At 43.5% G+C, this 17,011-nt stretch overlaps 1 protein-coding gene across 5 annotated transcripts in view; it reads right to left on the bottom strand.

Moving 5' to 3' along the window:
* Window positions 1-17,011, bottom strand: part of LOC137385590 (cytoplasmic dynein 1 intermediate chain 2-like) — an 86,037-nt gene that overhangs the window by 64,184 nt on the left and 4,842 nt on the right. The window lies entirely within an intron of this gene.

Here is a 17,011-nt window from a genome sequence, read left to right as displayed (position 1 = left end):
TCTCTTGCTCTGTACCTAATCAACCAGTCTCTTGCTCTGTACCTAATCAACCAGTCTCTTGCGCTGTACCTAATCAACCAGTCTGTTGCTCTGTACCTAGTCAACCAGTATCTTGCTCTGTAGCTAATCAACCAGTCTGTTGCTCTGTACCTAATCAACCAGTATCTTGCTCTGTACCTAGTCAACCAGTATCTTGCTCTGTACCTAATCAACCAGTCTCTTGCTCTGTACCTAGTCAACCAGTCTCTTGCTCTGTACCTAATCAACCAGTCTGTTGCTCTGTACCTAATCAACCAGTCTCTTGCTCTGTACCTAATCAACCAGTATCTTGCTCTGTACCTAATCAACCAGTATCTTGCTCTTTACCTAGTCAACCAGTATCTTGCTCTGTACCTAATCAACCAGTATCTTGCTCTGTACCTAATCGACCAGTATCTTGCTCTGTACCTAGTCAACCAGTATCTTGCTCGGTACCTAGTCAACCAGTCTCTTGCTCTGTACCTAATCAACCAGTCTCTTGCTCGGTACCTAGTCAACCAGTCTCTTGCTCTGTACCTAGTCAACCAGTCTCTTGCTCTGTACCTAATCAACCAGTCTCTTGCTCTGTACCTAGTCAACCAGTATCTTGCTCTGTACCTAATCGACCAGTCTCTTGCTCTGTACCTAATCGACCAGTCTCTTGCTCTGTACCTAATCAAGCAGTCTCTTGCTCTGTACCTAATCAACCAGTCTCTTGCTCGGTACCTAGTCAACCAGTGTCTTGCTCTGTACCTAGTCAACCAGTCTCTTGCTCTGTACCTAATCAACCAGTATCTTGCTCTGTGCCTAATCAACCAGTATCTTGCTCTGTACCTAATCAACCAGTCTCTTGCTCTGTACCTAATCAACCAGTCTCTTGCTCTGTACCTAATCAACCAGTATCTTGCTCTGTACCTAATCAACCAGTCTCTTGCTCTTTACCTAGTCAACCGGTATCTTGCTCTGTACCTAATCAACCAGTCTCTTGCTCTGTACCTAATCAACCAGTCTCTTGCTCTGTACCTAATCGACCAGTCTCTTGCTCTGTACCTAATCAAGCAGTCTCTTGCTCTGTACCTAATCAACCAGTCTCTTGCTCGGTACCTAGTCAACCAGTGTCTTGCTCTGTACCTAGTCAACCAGTCTCTTGCTCTGTACCTAATCAACCAGTATCTTGCTCTGTGCCTAATCAACCAGTATCTTGCTCTGTACCTAATCAACCAGTCTCTTGCTCTGTACCTAATCAACCAGTCTCTTGCTCTGTACCTAATCAACCAGTATCTTGCTCTGTACCTAATCAACCAGTCTCTTGCTCTTTACCTAGTCAACCGGTATCTTGCTCTGTACCTAATCAACCAGTCTCTTGCTCTGTACCTAATCAACCAGTCTCTTGCTCTGTACCTAATCAACCAGTCTCTTGCTCTTTACCTAGTCAACCAGTCTCTTGCTCTGTACCTAATCAACCAGTCTCTTGCTCTGTACCTAGTCAACCAGTCTCTTGCTCTGTACCTAATCAACCAGTCTCTTGCTCTGTACCTAATCAACCAGTCTCTTGCTCTTTACCTAATCAACCAGTATCTTGCTCTGTACCTAATCAACCAGTCTCTTGCTCTGTACCTAATCAACCAGTATCTTGCTCTGTACCTAATCAACCAGTCTCTTGCTCTGTACCTAGTCAACCAGTCTCTTGCTCTGTACCTAATCAACCGGTATCTTGCTCTGTACCTAATCAACCAGTCTCTTGCTCTGTACCTAGTCAACCGGTATCTTGCTCTGTACCTAATCAACCAGTCTCTTGCTCTGTACCTAATCAACCAGTTTCTTGCTCTGTACCTAGTCAACCAGTCTCTTGCTCTGTACCTAATCAACCAGTCTCTTGCTCTGTACCTAATCAACCAGTCTCTTGCTCTGTACCTAATCAACCAGTATCTTGCTCTGTACCTAATCAACCAGTCTCTTGCTCTGTACCTAACCAACCAGTATCTTGCTCTGTACCTAGTCAACCAGTATCTTGCTCTGTACCTAATCAACCAGTCTCTTGCTCTGTACCTAATCAACCAGTATCTTGCTCTGTACCTAATCAACCAGTCTCTTGCTCTGTACCTAATCAACCAGTCTCTTGCTCTTTACCTAATCAACCAGTATCTTGCTCTGTACCTAATCAACCAGTCTCTTGCTCTGTACCTAATCAACCAGTATCTTGCTCTGTACCTAATCAACCAGTCTCTTGCTCTGTACCTAGTCAACCAGTCTCTTGCTCTGTACCTAATCAACCGGTATCTTGCTCTGTACCTAATCAACCAGTCTCTTGCTCTGTACCTAGTCAACCGGTATCTTGCTCTGTACCTAATCAACCAGTCTCTTGCTCTGTACCTAATCAACCAGTTTCTTGCTCTGTACCTAGTCAACCAGTCTCTTGCTCTGTACCTAATCAACCAGTCTCTTGCTCTGTACCTAATCAACCAGTCTCTTGCTCTGTACCTAATCAACCAGTATCTTGCTCTGTACCTAATCAACCAGTCTCTTGCTCTGTACCTAACCAACCAGTATCTTGCTCTGTACCTAGTCAACCAGTATCTTGCTCTGTACCTAATCAACCAGTCTCTTGCTCTGTACCTAATCAACCAGTCTCTTGCTCTGTACCTAGTCAACCAGTCTCTTGCTCTGTACTAGTCAACCAGTATCTTGCTCTGTACTAATCAACCAGTCTCTTGCTCTGTACCTAGTCAACCAGTCTCTTGCTCTGTACCTAGTCAACCAGTCTCTTGCTCTGTACCTAATCAACCAGTATCTTGCTCTTTACCTAACCAACCAGTCTCTTGCTCTGTACCTAATCAACCAGTATCTTGCTCTGTACCTAATCAACCAGTATCTTGCTCTGTACCTAGTCAACCAGTCTCTTGCTCTGTACCTAATCAACCAGTATCTTGCTCTGTACCTAATCAACCAGTCTCTTGCTCTGTACCTAATCAACCAGTATCTTGCTCTTTACCTAGTCAACCAGTCTCTTGCTCTGTACCTAGTCAACCGGTATCTTGCTCTGTACCTAATCAACCAGTCTCTTGCTCTGTACCTAATCAACCAGTCTCTTGCTCTGTACCTAATCAACCAGTCTCTTGCTCTTTACCTAGTCAACCAGTCTCTTGCTCTGTACCTAATCAACCAGTCTCTTGCTCTGTACCTAGTCAACCAGTCTCTTGCTCTGTACCTAATCAACCAGTATCTTGCTCTGTACCTAATCAACCAGTCTCTTGCTCTGTACCTAGTCAACCAGTCTCTTGCTCTGTACCTAATCAACCGGTATCTTGCTCTGTACCTAATCAACCAGTCTCTTGCTCTGTACCTAGTCAACCGGTATCTTGCTCTGTACCTAATCAACCAGTCTCTTGCTCTGTACCTAATCAACCAGTTTCTTGCTCTGTACCTAGTCAACCAGTCTCTTGCTCTGTACCTAATCAACCAGTCTCTTGCTCTGTACCTAATCAACCAGTCTCTTGCTCTGTACCTAATCAACCAGTATCTTGCTCTGTACCTAATCAACCAGTCTCTTGCTCTGTACCTAACCAACCAGTATCTTGCTCTGTACCTAGTCAACCAGTATCTTGCTCTGTACCTAATCAACCAGTCTCTTGCTCTGTACCTAATCAACCAGTCTCTTGCTCTGTACCTAGTCAACCAGTCTCTTGCTCTGTACCTAATCAACCAGTATCTTGCTCTTTACCTAATCAACCAGTCTCTTGCTCTGTACCTAATCAACCAGTCTCTTGCTCTGTACCTAGTCAACCAGTCTCTTGCTCTGTACCTAGTCAACCAGTCTCTTGCTCTGTACCTAATCAACCAGTATCTTGCTCTTTACCTAACCAACCAGTCTCTTGCTCTGTACCTAATCAACCAGTCTCTTGCTCTTTACCTAATCAACCAGTATCTTGCTCTGTACCTAATCAACCAGTCTCTTGCTCTGTACCTAGTCAACCAGTCTCTTGCTCTGTACCTAATCAACCAGTATCTTGCTCTGTACCTAATCAACCAGTCTCTTGCTCTGTACCTAATCAACCAGTATCTTGCTCTTTACCTAATCAACCAGTATCTTGCTCTGTACCTAATCAACCAGTATCTTGCTCTTTACCTAATCAACCAGTATCTTGCTCTGTACCTAATCAACCAGTATCTTGCTCTGTACCTAATCAACCAGTCTCTTGCTCTGTACCTAATCAACCAGTATCTTGCTCTTTACCTAATCAACCAGTATCTTGCTCTTTACCTAACCAACCAGTCTCTTGCTCTGTACCTAATCAACCAGTATCTTGCTCTGTACCTAGTCAACCAGTCTCTTGCTCTGTACCTAATCAACCAGTCTCTTGCTCTGTACCTAGTCAACCAGTCTCTTGCTCTGTACCTAATCAACCAGTATCTTGCTCTTTACCTAGTCAACCAGTCTCTTGCTCTGTACCTAATCAACCAGTCTCTTGCTCTGTACCTAGTCAACCAGTCTCTTGCTCTGTACCTAATCAACCAGTATCTTGCTCTGTACCTAATCAACCAGTCGCTTGCTCTGTACCTAGTCAACCAGTCTCTTGCTCTGTACCTAATCAACCGGTATCTTGCTCTGTACCTAATCAACCAGTCTCTTGCTCTGTACCTAATCAACCAGTCTCTTGCTCTGTACCTAATCAACCAGTCTCTTGCTCTGTACCTAATCAACCAGTCTCTTGCTCTGTACCTAGTCAACCAGTCTCTTGCTCTGTACCTAATCAACCAGTATCTTGCTCTGTACCTAATCAACCAGTCTCTTGCTCTGTACCTAGTCAACCAGTCTCTTGCTCTGTACCTAATCAACCGGTATCTTGCTCTGTACCTAATCAACCAGTCTCTTGCTCTGTACCTAATCAACCAGTCTCTTGCTCTGTACCTAATCAACCAGTATCTTGCTCTTTACCTAATCAACCAGTCTCTTGCTCTGTACCTAATCAACCAGTCTCTTGCTCTGTACCTAATCAACCGGTATCTTGCTCTGTACCTAATCAACCAGTCTCTTGCTCTGTACCTAATCAACCAGTCTCTTGCTCTGTACCTAATCAACCAGTATCTTGCTCTGTACCTAATCAACCAGTCTCTTGCTCTGTACCTAATCAACCAGTCTCTTGCTCTGTACCTAATCAACCAGTATCTTGCTCTTTACCTAATCAACCAGTCTCTTGCTCTGTACCTAATCAACCAGTCTCTTGCTCTGTACCTAATCAACCGGTATCTTGCTCTGTACCTAATCAACCAGTCTCTTGCTCTGTACCTAGTCAACCAGTCTCTTGCTCTGTACCTAATCAACCAGTATCTTGCTCTTTACCTAATCAACCAGTCTCTTGCTCTGTACCTAATCAACCAGTATCTTGCTCTGTACCTAATCAACCAGTCTCTTGCTCTGTACCTAATCAACCAGTCTCTTGCTCTGTACCTAATCAACCAGTCTCTTGCTCTGTACCTAATCAACCAGTCTCTTGCTCTGTACCTAGTCAACCAGTCTCTTGCTCTGTACCTAATCAACCAGTATCTTGCTCTGTACCTAATCAACCAGTCTCTTGCTCTGTACCTAGTCAACCAGTCTCTTGCTCTGTACCTAATCAACCGGTATCTTGCTCTGTACCTAATCAACCAGTCTCTTGCTCTGTACCTAATCAACCAGTCTCTTGCTCTGTACCTAATCAACCAGTATCTTGCTCTTTACCTAATCAACCAGTCTCTTGCTCTGTACCTAATCAACCAGTATCTTGCTCTGTACCTAGTCAACCAGTCTCTTGCTCTGTACCTAATCAACCAGTATCTTGCTCTGTACCTAATCAACCAGTATCTTGCTCTGTACCTAATCAACCAGTATCTTGCTCTTTACCTAATCAACCAGTCTCTTGCTCTGTACCTAATCAACCAGTCTCTTGCTCTGTACCTAATCAACCAGTATCTTGCTCTTTACCTAATCAACCAGTATCTTGCTCTTTACCTAACCAACCAGTCTCTTGCTCTGTACCTAATCAACCAGTATCTTGCTCTGTACCTAGTCAACCAGTCTCTTGCTCTGTACCTAATCAACCAGTCTCTTGCTCTGTACCTAGTCAACCAGTCTCTTGCTCTGTACCTAATCAACCAGTATCTTGCTCTTTACCTAGTCAACCAGTCTCTTGCTCTGTACCTAATCAACCAGTATCTTGCTCTGTACCTAATCAACCAGTCTCTTGCTCTGTACCTAGTCAACCAGTCTCTTGCTCTGTACCTAATCAACCGGTATCTTGCTCTGTACCTAATCAACCAGTCTCTTGCTCTGTACCTAATCAACCAGTATCTTGCTCTGTACCTAATCAACCAGTTTCTTGCTCTGTACCTAATCAACCAGTCTCTTGCTCTGTACCTAATCAACCAGTCTCTTGCTCTGTACCTAATCAACCAGTATCTTGTTCTTTACCTAATCAACCAGTATCTTGCTCTTTACCTAACCAACCAGTCTCTTGCTCTGTACCTAATCAACCAGTATCTTGCTCTGTACCTAGTCAACCAGTCTCTTGCTCTGTACCTAATCAACCAGTCTCTTGCTCTGTACCTAGTCAACCAGTCTCTTGCTCTGTACCTAATCAACCAGTATCTTGCTCTTTACCTAGTCAACCAGTCTCTTGCTCTGTACCTAATCAACCAGTCTCTTGCTCTGTACCTAATCAACCAGTCTCTTGCTCTGTACCTAATCAACCAGTCTCTTGCTCTGTACCTAGTCAACCAGTCTCTTGCTCTGTACCTAGTCAACCAGTCTCTTGCTCTGTACCTAATCAACCAGTATCTTGCTCTGTACCTAGTCAACCAGTCTCTTGCTCTGTACCTAATCAACCAGTCTCTTGCTCTGTACCTAGTCAACCAGTCTCTTGCTCTGTACCTAATCAACCAGTATCTTGCTCTTTACCTAGTCAACCAGTCTCTTGCTATGTACCTAATCAACCAGTCTCTTGCTCTGTACCTAGTCAACCAGTCTCTTGCTCTGTACCTAATCAACCAGTCTCTTGCTCTGTACCTAATCAACCAGTATCTTGCTCTGTACCTAGTCAACCAGTCTCTTGCTCTGTACCTAATCAACCAGTCTCTTGCTCTGTACCTAGTCAACCAGTCTCTTGCTCTGTACCTAATCAACCAGTATCTTGCTCTTTACCTAGTCAACCAGTCTCTTGCTCTGTACCTAATCAACCAGTCTCTTGCTCTGTACCTAGTCAACCAGTCTCTTGCTCTGTACCTAATCAACCAGTATCTTGCTCTTTACCTAGTCAACCAGTCTCTTGCTCTGTACCTAATCAACCAGTCTCTTGCTCTGTACCTAGTCAACCAGTCTCCTGCTCTGTACCTAATCAACCAGTATCTTGCTCTTTACCTAGTCAACCAGTCTCTTGCTCTGTACCTAATCAACCAGTATCTTGCTCTGTACCTAGTCAACCAGTCTCTTGCTCTGTACCTAATCAACCAGTCTCTTGCTCTGTACCTAGTCAACCAGTCTCTTGCTCTGTACCTAATCAACCAGTATCTTGCTCTTTACCTAGTCAACCAGTATCTTGCTCTTTACCTAGTCAACCAGTCTCTTGCTCTGTACCTAATCAACCAGTATCTTGCTCTGTACCTAATCAACCAGTCTCTTGCTCTGTACCTAGTCAACCAGTATCTTGCTCTTTACCTAATCAACCAGTCTCTTGCTCTTTACCTAATCAACCAGTCTCTTGCTCTTTACCTAATCAACCAGTCTCTTGCTCTGTACCTAATCAACCAGTCTCTTGCTCTGTACCTAATCAACCAGTCTCTTGCTCTGTACCTAATCAACCAGTATCTTGCTCTGTACCTAATCAACCAGTCTCTTGCTCTGTACCTAATCAACCAGTCTCTTGCTCTGTACCTAGTCAACCAGTCTCTTGCTCTGTACCTAATCAACCAGTCTCTTGCTCTGTACCTAATCAACCAGTCTCTTGCTCTTTACCTAATCAACCAGTCTCTTGCTCTGTACCTAGTCAACCAGTCTCTTGCTCTGTACCTAATCAACCAGTCTGTTGCTCTGTACCTAATCAACCAGTCTCTTGCTCTGTACCTAATCAACCAGTCTCTTGCTCTGTACCTAATCAACCAGTCTCTTGCTCTGTACCTAATCAACCAGTCTCTTGCTCTGTACCTAATCAACCAGTCTCTTGCTCTGTACCTAATCAACCAGTCTCTTGCTCTTTACCTAATCAACCAGTCTCTTGCTCTTTACCTAATCAACCAGTCTCTTGCTCTGTACCTAATCAACCAGTATCTTGCTCTGTACCTAATCAACCAGTTTCTTGCTCTGTACCTAGTCAACCAGTCTCTTGCTCTGTACCTAGTCAACCAGTCTCTTGCTCTGTACCTAATCAACCAGTATCTTGCTCTTTACCTAGTCAACCAGTCTCTTGCTCTGTACCTAATCAACCAGTCTCTTGCTCTTTAACTAATCAACCAGTCTCTTGCTCTGTACCTAGTCAACCAGTATCTTGCTCTTTACCTAGTCAACCAGTCTCTTGCTCTGTACCTAATCAACCAGTATCTTGCTCTTTACCTAATCAACCAGTCTCTTGCTCTGTACCTAGTCAACCAGTCTCTTGCTCTGTACCTAATCAACCAGTCTCTTGCTCTGTACCTAATCAACCGGTATCTTGCTCTGTACCTAATCAACCAGTCTCTTGCTCTGTACCTAATCAACCGGTATCTTGCTCTGTACCTAATCAACCAGTCTCTTGCTCTGTACCTAATCAACCAGTCTCTTGCTCTGTATCTAGTCAACCAGTCTCTTGCTCTGTACCTAATCAACCAGTCTCTTGCTCTGTACCTAATCGACCAGTATCTTGCTCTGTACCTAATCAACCGGTATCTTGCTCTTTACCTAATCAACCAGTCTCTTGCTCTTTACCTAGTCAACCAGTCTCTTGCTCTGTACCTAATCAACCAGTCTCTTGCTCTGTACCTAGTCAACCAGTCTCTTGCTCTGTACCTAATCAACCGGTATCTTGCTCTGTACCTAATCAACCAGTCTCTTGCTCTGTACCTAATCAACCGGTATCTTGCTCTGTACCTAATCAACCAGTCTCTTGCTCTGTACCTAATCAACCAGTCTCTTGCTCTGTACCTAATCAACCAGTATCTTGCTCTTTACCTAATCAACCAGTCTCTTGCTCTTTACCTAATCAACCAGTATCTTGCTCTGTACCTAGTCAACCAGTTTCTTGCTCTGTACCTAATCAACCAGTCTCTTGCTCTGTACCTAATCGACCAGTCTCTTGCTCTGTACCTAATCAACCAGTATCTTGCTCTGTACCTAATCAACCAGTATCTTGCTCTGTACCTAATCAACCAGTCTCTTGCTCTGTACCTAATCAACCAGTATCTTGCTCTGTACCTAGTCAACCAGTCTCTTGCTCTGTACCTAATCAACCAGTATCTTGCTCTTTACCTAATCAACCAGTCTCTTGCTCTGTACCTAATCAACCAGTATCTTGCTCTGTACCTAATCAACCAGTCTCTTGCTCTGTACCTAATCAACCAGTATCTTGCTCTGTACCTAATCAACCAGTATCTTGCTCTTTACCTAATCAACCAGTCTCTTGCTCTGTACCTAATCAACCAGTCTCTTGCTCTGTACCTAATCAACCAGTATCTTGCTCTTTACCTAACCAACCAGTCTCTTGCTCTGTACCTAATCAACCAGTATCTTGCTCTGTACCTAGTCAACCAGTCTCTTGCTCTGTACCTAATCAACCAGTCTCTTGCTCTGTACCTAGTCAACCAGTCTCTTGCTCTGTACCTAATCAACCAGTATCTTGCTCTTTACCTAGTCAACCAGTCTCTTGCTCTGTACCTAATCAACCAGTCTCTTGCTCTGTACCTAATCAACCAGTCTCTTGCTCTGTACCTAATCAACCAGTCTCTTGCTCTGTACCTAGTCAACCAGTCTCTTGCTCTGTACCTAGTCAACCAGTCTCTTGCTCTGTACCTAATCAACCAGTATCTTGCTCTGTACCTAGTCAACCAGTCTCTTGCTCTGTACCTAATCAACCAGTCTCTTGCTCTGTACCTAGTCAACCAGTCTCTTGCTCTGTACCTAATCAACCAGTATCTTGCTCTTTACCTAGTCAACCAGTCTCTTGCTATGTACCTAATCAACCAGTCTCTTGCTCTGTACCTAGTCAACCAGTCTCTTGCTCTGTACCTAATCAACCAGTCTCTTGCTCTGTACCTAATCAACCAGTATCTTGCTCTGTACCTAGTCAACCAGTCTCTTGCTCTGTACCTAATCAACCAGTCTCTTGCTCTGTACCTAGTCAACCAGTCTCTTGCTCTGTACCTAATCAACCAGTATCTTGCTCTTTACCTAGTCAACCAGTCTCTTGCTCTGTACCTAATCAACCAGTCTCTTGCTCTGTACCTAGTCAACCAGTCTCTTGCTCTGTACCTAATCAACCAGTATCTTGCTCTTTACCTAGTCAACCAGTCTCTTGCTCTGTACCTAATCAACCAGTCTCTTGCTCTGTACCTAGTCAACCAGTCTCTTGCTCTGTACCTAATCAACCAGTATCTTGCTCTTTACCTAGTCAACCAGTCTCTTGCTCTGTACCTAATCAACCAGTATCTTGCTCTGTACCTAGTCAACCAGTCTCTTGCTCTGTACCTAATCAACCAGTCTCTTGCTCTGTACCTAGTCAACCAGTCTCTTGCTCTGTACCTAATCAACCAGTATCTTGCTCTTTACCTAGTCAACCAGTATCTTGCTCTTTACCTAGTCAACCAGTCTCTTGCTCTGTACCTAATCAACCAGTATCTTGCTCTGTACCTAATCAACCAGTCTCTTGCTCTGTACCTAGTCAACCAGTATCTTGCTCTTTACCTAATCAACCAGTCTCTTGCTCTTTACCTAATCAACCAGTCTCTTGCTCTTTAGCTAATCAACCAGTCTCTTGCTCTGTACCTAATCAACCAGTCTCTTGCTCTGTACCTAATCAACCAGTCTCTTGCTCTGTACCTAATCAACCAGTATCTTGCTCTGTACCTAATCAACCAGTCTCTTGCTCTGTACCTAATCAACCAGTCTCTTGCTCTGTACCTAGTCAACCAGTCTCTTGCTCTGTACCTAATCAACCAGTCTCTTGCTCTGTACCTAATCAACCAGTCTCTTGCTCTTTACCTAATCAACCAGTCTCTTGCTCTGTACCTAGTCAACCAGTCTCTTGCTCTGTACCTAATCAACCAGTCTGTTGCTCTGTACCTAATCAACCAGTCTCTTGCTCTGTACCTAATCAACCAGTCTCTTGCTCTGTACCTAATCAACCAGTCTCTTGCTCTGTACCTAATCAACCAGTCTCTTGCTCTGTACCTAATCAACCAGTCTCTTGCTCTGTACCTAATCAACCAGTCTCTTGCTCTTTACCTAATCAACCAGTCTCTTGCTCTTTACCTAATCAACCAGTCTCTTGCTCTGTACCTAATCAACCAGTATCTTGCTCTGTACCTAATCAACCAGTTTCTTGCTCTGTACCTAGTCAACCAGTCTCTTGCTCTGTACCTAGTCAACCAGTATCTTGCTCTTTACCTAGTCAACCAGTCTCTTGCTCTGTACCTAATCAACCAGTATCTTGCTCTTTACCTAATCAACCAGTCTCTTGCTCTGTACCTAGTCAACCAGTCTCTTGCTCTGTACCTAATCAACCAGTCTCTTGCTCTGTACCTAATCAACCGGTATCTTGCTCTGTACCTAATCAACCAGTCTCTTGCTCTGTACCTAATCAACCGGTATCTTGCTCTGTACCTAATCAACCAGTCTCTTGCTCTGTACCTAATCAACCAGTCTCTTGCTCTGTACCTGGTCAACCAGTCTCTTGCTCTGTACCTAATCAACCAGTCTCTTGCTCTGTACCTAATCAACCAGTATCTTGCTCTGTACCTAATCAACCGGTATCTTGCTCTTTACCTAATCAACCAGTCTCTTGCTCTTTACCTAGTCAACCAGTCTCTTGCTCTGTACCTAATCAACCAGTCTCTTGCTCTGTACCTAGTCAACCAGTCTCTTGCTCTGTACCTAATCAACCGGTATCTTGCTCTGTACCTAATCAACCAGTCTCTTGCTCTGTACCTAATCAACCGGTATCTTGCTCTGTACCTAATCAACCAGTCTCTTGCTCTGTACCTAATCAACCAGTCTCTTGCTCTGTACCTAATCAACCAGTATCTTGCTCTTTACCTAATCAACCAGTCTCTTGCTCTTTACCTAATCAACCAGTATCTTGCTCTGTACCTAGTCAACCAGTTTCTTGCTCTGTACCTAATCAACCAGTCTGTTGCTCTGTACCTAATCGACCAGTCTCTTGCTCTGTACCTAATCAACCAGTATCTTGCTCTGTACCTAATCAACCAGTATCTTGCTCTGTACCTAATCAACCAGTCTCTTGCTCTGTACCTAATCAACCAGTATCTTGCTCTGTACCTAGTCAACCAGTCTCTTGCTCTGTACCTAATCAACCAGTATCTTGCTCTTTACCTAATCAACCAGTCTCTTGCTCTGTACCTAATCAACCAGTATCTTGCTCTGTACCTAATCAACCAGTCTCTTGCTCTGTACCTAATCAACCAGTATCTTGCTCTGTACCTAATCAACCAGTATCTTGCTCTTTACCTAATCAACCAGTCTCTTGCTCTGTACCTAATCAACCAGTCTCTTGCTCTGTACCTAATCAACCAGTATCTTGCTCTGTACCTAATCAACCAGTCTCTTGCTCTGTACCTAATCAACCGGTATCTTGCTCTGTACCTAGTCAACCAGTCTCTTGCTCTGTACCTAATCAACCAGTCTCTTGCTCTGTACCTAATCAACCAGTCTCTTGCTCTGTACCTAGTCAACCAGTCTCTTGCTCTGTACCTAATCAACCGGTATCTTGCTCTGTACCTAATCAACCGGTCTCTTGCTCTGTACCTAATCAACCAGTCTCTTGCTCTGTACCTAGTCAACCAGTCTCTTGCTCTGTACCTAATCAACCAGTCTCTTGCTCTGTACCTAATCAACCAGTATCTTGCTTTGTACCTAATCAACCAGTATCTTGCTCTGTACCTAATCAACCAGTCTCTTGCTCTGTACCTAATCAACCAGTATCTTGCTCTGTACCTAGTCAACCAGTCTCTTGCTCTGTACCTAATCAACCGGTATCTTGCTCTGTACCTAATCAACCAGTCTCTTGCTCTGTACCTAATCAACCAGTCTCTTGCTCTGTACCTAGTCAACCAGTCTCTTGCTCTGTACCTAATCAACCAGTCTCTTGCTCTGTACCTAATCAACCAGTATCTTGCTCTGTACCTAATCAACCGGTATCTTGCTCTTTACCTAATCAACCAGTCTCTTGCTCTTTACCTAGTCAACCAGTCTCTTGCTCTGTACCTAATCAACCAGTCTCTTGCTCTGTACCTAGTCAACCAGTCTCTTGCTCTGTACCTAATCAACCGGTATCTTGCTCTGTACCTAATCAACCAGTCTCTTGCTCTGTACCTAATCAACCGGTATCTTGCTCTGTACCTAATCAACCAGTCTCTTGCTCTGTACCTAATCAACCAGTCTCTTGCTCTGTACCTAATCAACCAGTATCTTGCTCTTTACCTAATCAACCAGTCTCTTGCTCTTTACCTAATCAACCAGTATCTTGCTCTGTACCTAGTCAACCAGTTTCTTGCTCTGTACCTAATCAACCAGTCTCTTGCTCTGTACCTAATCGACCAGTCTCTTGCTCTGTACCTAATCAACCAGTATCTTGCTCTGTACCTAATCAACCAGTATCTTGCTCTGTACCTAATCAACCAGTCTCTTGCTCTGTACCTAATCAACCAGTATCTTGCTCTGTACCTAGTCAACCAGTCTCTTGCTCTGTACCTAATCAACCAGTATCTTGCTCTTTACCTAATCAACCAGTCTCTTGCTCTGTACCTAATCAACCAGTATCTTGCTCTGTACCTAATCAACCAGTCTCTTGCTCTGTACCTAATCAACCAGTATCTTGCTCTGTACCTAATCAACCAGTCTCTTGCTCTTTACCTAATCAACCAGTATCTTGCTCTGTACCTAGTCAACCAGTTTCTTGCTCTGTACCTAATCAACCAGTCTCTTGCTCTGTACCTAATCGACCAGTCTCTTGCTCTGTACCTAATCAACCAGTATCTTGCTCTGTACCTAATCAACCAGTATCTTGCTCTGTACCTAATCAACCAGTCTCTTGCTCTGTACCTAATCAACCAGTATCTTGCTCTGTACCTAGTCAACCAGTCTCTTGCTCTGTACCTAATCAACCAGTATCTTGCTCTTTACCTAATCAACCAGTCTCTTGCTCTGTACCTAATCAACCAGTATCTTGCTCTGTACCTAATCAACCAGTATCTTGCTCTGTACCTAATCAACCAGTATCTTGCTCTGTACCTAATCAACCAGTCTCTTGCTCTGTACCTAATCAACCAGTATCTTGCTCTGTACCTAATCAACCGGTATCTTGCTCTGTACCTAATCAACCAGTCTCTTGCTCTGTACCTAATCAACCAGTATCTTGCTCTTTACCTAATCAACCAGTCTCTTGCTCTTTACCTAATCAACCAGTATCTTGCTCTGTACCTAGTCAACCAGTTTCTTGCTCTGTACCTAATCAACCAGTCTCTTGCTCTGTACCTAATCAACCAGTCTCTTGCTCTGTACCTAATCAACCAGTATCTTGCTCTGTACCTAATCAACCAGTCTCTTGCTCTGTACCTAATCAACCAGTCTCTTGCTCTGTACCTAATCAACCAGTATCTTGCTCTGTACCTAATCAACCAGTATCTTGCTCTTTACCTAATCAACCAGTCTCTTGCTCTGTACCTAGTCAACCAGTCTCTTGCTCTGTACCTAATCAACCAGTCTCTTGCTCTGTACCTAATCAACCAGTATCTTGCTCTGTACCTAATCAACCAGTCTCTTGCTCTGTACCTAATCAACCAGTCTCTTGCTCTGTACCTAGTCAACCAGTCTCTTGCTCTGTACCTAATCAACCGGTATCTTGCTCTGTACCTAATCAACCAGTCTCTTGCTCTGTACCTAATCAACCGGTATCTTGCTCTGTACCTAATCAACCAGTCTCTTGCTCTGTACCTAATCAACCAGTCTCTTGCTCTGTACCTAATCAACCAGTATCTTGCTCTTTACCTAATCAACCAGTCTCTTGCTCTTTACCTAATCAACCAGTATCTTGCTCTGTACCTAGTCAACCAGTTTCTTGCTCTGTACCTAATCAACCAGTCTCTTGCTCTGTACCTAATCGACCAGTCTCTTGCTCTGTACCTAATCAACCAGTATCTTGCTCTGTACCTAATCAACCAGTATCTTGCTCTGTACCTAATCAACCAGTCTCTTGCTCTGTACCTAATCAACCAGTATCTTGCTCTGTACCTAGTCAACCAGTCTCTTGCTCTGTACCTAATCAACCAGTATCTTGCTCTTTACCTAATCAACCAGTCTCTTGCTCTGTACCTAATCAACCAGTATCTTGCTCTGTACCTAATCAACCAGTCTCTTGCTCTGTACCTAATCAACCAGTATCTTGCTCTGTACCTAATCAACCAGTCTCTTGCTCTTTACCTAATCAACCAGTATCTTGCTCTGTACCTAGTCAACCAGTTTCTTGCTCTGTACCTAATCAACCAGTCTCTTGCTCTGTACCTAATCGACCAGTCTCTTGCTCTGTACCTAATCAACCAGTATCTTGCTCTGTACCTAATCAACCAGTATCTTGCTCTGTACCTAATCAACCAGTCTCTTGCTCTGTACCTAATCAACCAGTATCTTGCTCTGTACCTAGTCAACCAGTCTCTTGCTCTGTACCTAATCAACCAGTATCTTGCTCTTTACCTAATCAACCAGTCTCTTGCTCTGTACCTAATCAACCAGTATCTTGCTCTGTACCTAATCAACCAGTATCTTGCTCTGTACCTAATCAACCAGTATCTTGCTCTGTACCTAATCAACCAGTCTCTTGCTCTGTACCTAATCAACCAGTATCTTGCTCTGTACCTAATCAACCGGTATCTTGCTCTGTACCTAATCAACCAGTCTCTTGCTCTGTACCTAATCAACCAGTATCTTGCTCTTTACCTAATCAACCAGTCTCTTGCTCTTTACCTAATCAACCAGTATCTTGCTCTGTACCTAGTCAACCAGTTTCTTGCTCTGTACCTAATCAACCAGTCTCTTGCTCTGTACCTAATCAACCAGTCTCTTGCTCTGTACCTAATCAACCAGTATCTTGCTCTGTACCTAATCAACCAGTCTCTTGCTCTGTACCTAATCAACCAGTCTCTTGCTCTGTACCTAATCAACCAGTATCTTGCTCTGTACCTAATCAACCAGTATCTTGCTCTTTACCTAATCAACCAGTCTCTTGCTCTGTACCTAATCAACCAGTCTCTTGCTCTGTACCTAATCAACCAGTCTCTTGCTCTGTACCTAATCAACCAGTCTCTTGCTCTTTACCTAATCAACCAGTATCTTACTCTGTACCTAATCGACCAGTCTCTTGCTCTGTACCTAATCAACCAGTCTCTTGCTCTGTACCTAATCAACCAGTCTCTTGCTCTGTACCTAATCAACCAGTCTCTTGCTCTGTACCTAATCAACCAGTCTCTTGCTCTGTACCTAATCAACCAGTATCTTGCTCTGTACCTAATCAACCAGTCTCTTGCTCTTTACCTAGTCAACCTAATGAGCCATAATAGAAATTAGTCATAAAAAACAAATTTTTAGTGTTTAAATGCTTTGATAACTCTCAACATCACCTCTTACTAATTACTGTGCCCTTGCAGGCCAAAAATGAAGATCACGATTAGTCATCACAAAAATTATGATTATGAACTACAAATTCATTACCGTAATACCTATAATAAAACTTTTGATCATAGATAAAACCAAAACCAGACAAAC

The sequence above is a fragment of the Watersipora subatra genome, chromosome 1 (genome assembly GCF_963576615.1).
Source record: "Watersipora subatra chromosome 1, tzWatSuba1.1, whole genome shotgun sequence".
Taxonomy (NCBI): domain Eukaryota; kingdom Metazoa; phylum Bryozoa; class Gymnolaemata; order Cheilostomatida; family Watersiporidae; genus Watersipora; species Watersipora subatra.
Note: the sequence above shows the minus strand (reverse complement) of the source record. Positions and strands in the feature narration are given on the sequence as shown.